The sequence below is a fragment of the Marmota flaviventris genome, chromosome X, assembly GCF_047511675.1.
Source record: "Marmota flaviventris isolate mMarFla1 chromosome X, mMarFla1.hap1, whole genome shotgun sequence".
In the NCBI taxonomy this organism is placed as follows: domain Eukaryota; kingdom Metazoa; phylum Chordata; class Mammalia; order Rodentia; family Sciuridae; genus Marmota; species Marmota flaviventris.
The window spans coordinates 99,798,428-99,805,535 of record NC_092518.1 but is presented as its reverse complement, the minus strand read 5'-3'; the positions used below and the strand labels follow the sequence as shown (position 1 = coordinate 99,805,535).

At 38.6% G+C, this 7,108-nt stretch overlaps 2 pseudogenes; one reads left to right on the top strand and one right to left on the bottom strand.

The window, feature by feature from the left end:
- The first annotated feature begins 863 nt into the window (after positions 1–863).
- LOC114089770 (ADP-ribosylation factor-like protein 5A pseudogene) lies at positions 864–1,373 on the top strand (annotated as a pseudogene).
- Positions 1,374–6,214: 4,841 nt separating this feature from the next.
- On the bottom strand, positions 6,215–6,803 carry LOC114089453 (RNA polymerase II subunit A C-terminal domain phosphatase SSU72 pseudogene; annotated as a pseudogene).
- Positions 6,804–7,108: the final 305 nt, after the last annotated feature.

The window sequence follows — 7,108 nt, the reverse complement described above, 5'->3', positions numbered from 1 at the left end:
AATATGCCAATCCCAAATCAACATAGGCCAAGTGTTTTCTCTGATATGTGGATGCTAATTCACAATAATAGTGGGGGGTGAATAGAGGTACTTTGGATTAGACAGAGGGGAATAAAGTGAGGGGAGGGGGCATGGGGGTAGGAATGATAGAATTAATTAGACATTACCCTATGTGCATATATGATTACACAACCTGTGTAACTCTATATCATGTACAGACAAATGAGAAGTTATACTCCATTTTTATATGATGTGTCAAAATGCATTCTACTCTCATGTATAATCAGAACAAATAAAAATATATTTTTTAAAAATGTTATCTTTAAAAATTTCTCCACATAAAGTTTATTAAAAATATAGTCCTAGGGCTTGGGTTGTGGATCAGCAGTAGAGAATTCATCTACGACATGCCAAGTCCCTGGGTTTGATCCTCAGCACCATATTAAAATAAATAAATAAAATAAAGGTATTGTGCCCAACTACAACTAAAAAAAATGAATTATATATATATATATATATATATATATATATATATATATATATATATATTCCTAAAGCGGCCGGCTGGGAGGAGCTGGGGGATGACAGTGGCCCAAGATTTGGTCACAGACAACTCAGCAGCTGTGTCCACAAGCCAGGTGAGTGCCGCAGTGGCCTCAGCAGCAGCCGGACCTCAAGCATGGCAGGACGGCCTAGGTTTTGGCCTCCCTCCCATTCCCTGGAAGCAAGCTGGTGGCTAGTGTGGGAACAGCAACAGCAGCAGAGGCAGAGGCAGAGGCTCCAGTGCATGTCTCTCTACCCTTTAGCCTGAGCCAGGGGAAGCCAAGTGGCCTTGGTGGCTGGAGGAGGTCCACTGCCTGAGAATGGGAATTCTCTTCACCAGGATATCAAGACTGTTCAACCATCAGGAGCACAAAGTTATCCTTGTTGGATTGGCTAATGCAGGAAAAAGTACCATCCTTTACCAATATTCTAAATGAAGTTGTACATACATCCCCTACAATAGGAAGTAATGTAGAAGAGATAGCGATTGATAATATTCCTAATGTAGGATATTGGTGAGCAAGAATCTCTTCCTGGAATACTTTTTATACTCACATGAAGTTTGTAATAGTAGTTGTGGGCAGTACAGACAGAGAGAGGATTTCTGTAATTAGAGAACTCCTCTACAAAATTTTAGCACATGAGGACCTCCAAGATTACTGATCTTTGCTAATAAACAAGATGTTAAAGAATGCATGAGTGTAGCAGAAGTCTTCCAGTTTTTAAAGCTAACTTCTATTAACGATCATTAGAACAGCATCCAGGCATGCTGTGCTTTTATGGGCAAGGGATTACACCAACAACTTGAATGGATGATGTCACAATTTTAGATTAGAAGATTAGATGATCTCTACTAATCTCTTCTCATAGACTTTGTATAAACAATGTGCTGGATTTTACCTGAAATCTGCAAAAAATTAATGGTTTAGATATATTTATAATAAACTGATTTCAATTTTTTTCTATAAGAAGAAAAATTAAGACCACTTATTTGAAAACAAGATGAAGCCTGACCTTCTAATTTGCTTTCTCACTAGTTCCTTCCAAAGTACTTTATTAAAGCTGTGATTGACATTTTTCATAATGAATCTTCTCAGGACAATGTACAGCCTGTAGTAAATACAAAGGGAGGGGAAGTTTTGAACTTTAAGAACTTTATTATCAGTATATCCCTTCCCAATTGAATGTTATTTTCTTCTTGTTCCACTAAGTCAAAATACAAATCAGCACAGATACTGTTTCCAATATTTTGAATGTCACATTACTTATGAAAAAGAAGTATTTTGTTTAAGGGTTGTGTATGTATTATGTATATAGCTCAAGTTCAAGTTAATGGCTTTTATTTGTTTTTAAAAAGCAAATAATGCAAAAATTAGTAATATCCTTAGTTATTACCCTAATGGGATAAATACTGGCATTGATGTTAAGTATTATACTTTCCCAGTATGTTCTCTGTATTGTACTAAACAACATCACCCCTCCCCCAATCATTGAGCTGCTCTTAAATAACAGGAAAAAGCTTGACATTGTATACCCACTTTTCTTGATCAATGACACACAGAAATATGTAATCCAACTGAGTGAAATATCTGTCAAATTCTTGGCTTGACCAGTTGACAGAATTGCACAATGAGCATTTATCAGATTAATCCTTGTATTGGTCTAAATTACTGAATAGATTGTTAATCCACTTATCGATCAATCATAAATTGTGATTAAAACTGTCAAGTGATTTCTTCTTAATTAAAAACTATTGTGTGAAACATGTCTACCCAGAGAGGTAACATTCTATAAATATTATTAAATAATTTGGCTAGTCTTTTTACATATAGAATTATGTATGTCATGCAGTAAAAATGAATTTGAGAGTAGAAGTAAGGCATAAACATTTTCTAAGCAACATTTAAAATTTTTTAATTTGCAAATTTCTTATTTCTTATTTTAGGTGTTGGAATACTTTGAGTTTTGTTTCTGCAAGTTTTAATAATGGCAATTTTTTAATGCTGTTGGCTGAAAAACTGATTGGTGTATGATATATTAATTTGTACTAAGAAATAACTTGGCCCAAAATAATTTTTGTTCCCTTAAGATTTTTTTTAATGTGTAAAAAAATCAAAGGTATTTTTGTCATAATTGTAAACAGAATTATCCTGTATTAAAACATGTACTCTATTTGTATATCTTTTATGCCCTTAAAATTTGAAGGTTAGTCCAAATTGGCATGTTTAGAATATTCAAGAAAAGAAATAAATACTTTTAATACCAATCCTAAATTTCATAAATATTTGGTAGAAATAATAAGAAATAATATGATATAATATAAGCATTGCCAAAACTGAAGATTTCATTCTATAAAATATAAAATTCTCAGGATCTAAATCCAAGTTGGGTGTGGTATATCAGTGTTAACTTTGAATGTTTCATGTTTTCTATTTATGATATAATATTTAAATTGCAAATATAACATTTAATACTTATCATGCTTTTACAAAAGTAAATCCTAAATAACTAAGCTTTGTTGATATGTAATCATACTTTTGAAATTACTTGTTACATATTAAAAATGCCCTTTAAAATCCCCCCAAAAATATTGCCCTACAATGCTTTCTATTATTTTATATATAAATAATTCTAATTAAAATAAGCTTTTAAGGCTTTTTCAAGAAATAAGAAGCATGATAAAGCAAAATAATCTTAGAAATACTTAATAAAGGGGTTATTAACAAACCTGAGAGCATGCTATAGAGAACTAACAGGACATCGTGTCTTACCTTGGGGCCAATAACATTGCAGAGAGGTGGTGACCACTTCCAGGCCTAAAGCAATGAGGAGGGAAACTTGTGTATGTAGGGCAACCTCAGGGACAGTGTGACATGGTCAAGGTACACAAATTAGTGTGTGGCAACCTGCAGGAAAGGTGTCAGGGCAAGACAATAAGTAAATAGGGATAAATCCTCTCTAAAATCATTTTCCTTCCTCTAATCTACCACCAGAAATCAGAGACCAAGGAAGCCCATGGAATTTATTTATAGTAATGAGCCTCTCAAGCAAGGTGTGTAGTTGATATCCAACCAGAGAAGCAGAACCAATGGGAGACACAGCCAATACATACACAAATCACTTCTCTGTGAGTGTGAGTGTGTGAGTGTGTGTGTGTAGGGGGTTATTACAAGGAGTTTCCTTACCCAATCAATTGTCAGGCTGGCTGGAAAGTCCAAAGTCCATGGGGCAGGCAATCAGGAAGGGAAGATCACAAGAAGGAGCTGAAGAGATTGAAGGAAGGTCCAGGGAAAGGCAGAGCAGTTGCAGACTCAACCGCTACCTCAGGCCAACAGTCAGCAAACAGCCACAACAGTGTGAAGATTCCTAGATGGAGAGATGTTGAAAGGCTTCCTTCCTTTCTTTCTGCTGCTTTGTGTTTCTGTTCTCAGGGGGCTTAGCCTTCCTTTTAAAGGGCTTCCATCGGAATAGGCCAGGCCCTAACAAACTCTGCCTTTTGACTTACTCAACAGAAACTGATTAGAGACTTTAATTACAACTGCAAAATACCTTCACAGCAGTACCTAGGTTAGCCTTTGATTGAATAATTCAAAGAAGGTGTGTTTTCTAGAAAAGAGCTATTGCCTCAGGGAATTCCCCTTAGCAGCTCACAGCAGAAATTCTGGGGACTGTGGTTCAACCTAGCCAAATTGACATGTTACATGAACTATCTTTTGGGGCATAGAACAGGATGTTAGAAGGGTGAAGTCACCTGGAGAAGCAAACAGAAGATAACCAGTATGAAACACATGCTTATCTTTTTTTCCCCCAGTGCTGAACCCAGGGCCTCATATGCTAGCCAAGTGCCCAGCATTTAGCTATATTCCCAGTCCCTTATCATTTCAATTGACAAAATGTGTACATAGTTGTGGTTACAAAATGATGTTTTGAAATATGTGTATATTGTGGAGTAGCTCAAAGTTAGGTATTGACTGGAGGATGTCATATGTAATTACATTTGTATTCCCAGTTAAAAGATGGTTCTTAAAGATAGAAGGACTTAAAAATCAGCAAACTACAGTGACACAACCACATCAGGGTTTATAGCAGCTCAACTCACAACAGCTAAACTATGGAACCAACCTAGGTGCCCTTCAACAGATGAATGGATAAAGAAAATGTGGTACATATACACAATGGAATATTACTCAACCTTTAAAAAAAAGAATGAAATTACACCATTTGCAGGTAAATAGAAGGAGCTGGAAAATATCATGCTAAGCAAAATAAGCCAAACCCAGAAAACCAAAGGCTGAATGTTTTCTCTGGTAAGTGGATGCTGATCCATAATGGGAACAGTGGTAGGAAAGAAACAAAGAACTTTGGATTGTGCAAAGGGGAGTCAAGGAAGGGGAGAGGGGGTGGGGATGGGAAGGATAGTGGAATTAGATGGACATTATTACCCTATGTAATGTATGGTTACAGTACCTGTGTGATTCTGAACCATGTACAGCCAGAGGAAGGAGAAGTTGTGTTCCATTTGTGTACAATGTGTCAAAATGCATTCTATTGTCATGTATAATTAGAACAAATTTTTTAAAAGATAGAAGCATCTATTGTTTGGCATCTATTTATTTATTGCCCAGGTTCCTTCTTAACATAAATAAGTACTTAACTAAAGCAATGAGTTAATACTTTAATGTAGGAAGTTAGTAGGGGCAAAAAGGAAAAGACAGGCATAAAGACACACATATGTTAAGGAGGTGTATCATTCCCTTCTTTCATTTTGGGTTAAAGAAAAACCCCTTTATAATCTATATCTGAAAGAAAAGTGACCACAACATTCGGAGCAACAAAAAGATCTTTATTGCAGCAGTGCAACAAAGAGAAAAGAAAGAAGGAAAGAAGGAGAGGAGAGGAGAGGAGAGGAGAGGGGGGAGAGAGAGAGAGAGAGAGAAGAGGAGAGATGAAGAGGGAGAGATCAAGAGCAAGAGAGACAGAGAGCGCACCGCACACAAGAAAGACAAAGAGAGCAAGAGAGAGAGAGCAAGAGAGAGGGGGGCCTGGCAGGAGGGAGTTTTTATAGCCCAAATCTAATGGGGCCTCTGGGTCTGCAAGCTGCCTTGTTGGCCCAAGGCGGGGGTTAAGTGTTCAGCCTTGAGCGGGGTTGAGTGTTCAGACTTGAGGCAAACAGGTGATAAAGCACCAGATAGAGGGGGGTTTGAGTGCGTGGGCTATCTTGCAGCCAACATCTGCTCAGCCTGCCCTGCAGACAACACAGTTCAGCCTGCTCTGCACCCAACAATATCTTCTTCATAAATAAAAAGGAAACAGAAAAAAAAAAACAAATGGTTTTAATCTGGTACGTATGTGCATCTTCTCTTTCCATATATGTTTGCAAAATATCACAGTTCACTGGCCAAGTATCTAAAAGAAAAAGATACCAGGAAGGAAAAAAAAATATTAACAAAAGAGCAGCTCAGGAGGCTGAGGCAGGAGGATGGCGAGTTCAAAGCCAGCCTCAGCAAAAGCAGGCTGCTAAGCAACTCAGTGAGAGCCTGTCTCCAAATACAATACAAAATAGGGCTGGGGATGTGATTCAGTAATCAAGTGCCCCCAAGTTCAATCCCCAGAACCCCCTCAAAGAAAGAAAGTTCAAGAAGGTGGCTTTGGATGGCGTGAGGCACCATCTTCAGTAAAAGCAGACAGTATGCAGGAAACCCTTGTCAGTCTTCTTCTCGAAAGCTTGCAGCAGGACATCGATCTCATTCTCCATGTCACTCAAGTGCAGGATACACTGGCAGATCTCAGATAATGAGAGCTCCCCGGGTGGCCTCTCTATGGCTGTCCACGATGTCCACGTTGATCACATGCACTGGCTGGCAGGTTACCTGTTCTCTGGAATTAAGAACTTCCACCACCTGGTCGTAGACTAGCTCTTTACATGTGAAGATCAAATCAAACTCATCTTCACAGTCCTGGAACCTTTCTGGCCGGAGCTTGATTCTCCTATTTCTGTCTAACATATATAAAATGCCATTCTGTGCATAGAAGTTTTCATCCTTCCTAAGAAGATCGTGGAACATCTCATCATATGTGGTTCTGAAATCATAAACATGTTGCTTGTCAGGTGCTGGTCCTGGAAGCTTCACGTGAGCTCCTGTTCCAAAGGACCTGACATTGAATCCTCGTTTGCTGAGGAGGCAGTGCGCCACCATGCTCCGGTTCTGGTTATTGGAGCACACGACAGCCACCCGCAGACGTGACCAACGCAGATCCATCGCTATCCTGTACTTCCACCCACCTGCTTCAGCCAAAGCAAAATGGAAAGCAGCTAATCCCAGGCAAGGATGCAAAACAGGTTTATCTGCAACTCACAGCCTGGGAATGCCAAGCAGCCCGCTGGTCCCTAGAACCAAGGAGAGACCCCTGTATTATAGTCAGGTTTTTTCCTGTTGCAATTAGGCCCAACAAGAAAAATTTTAGAAGAGGAAAAGTTTGAGGGCTCACGGTTTGAGAAGTCTTGTCAGTAGAAGGCTGGCTATATTCCTGGGGGCTTCAGATGAGGAGGAACATCATGGGGGAA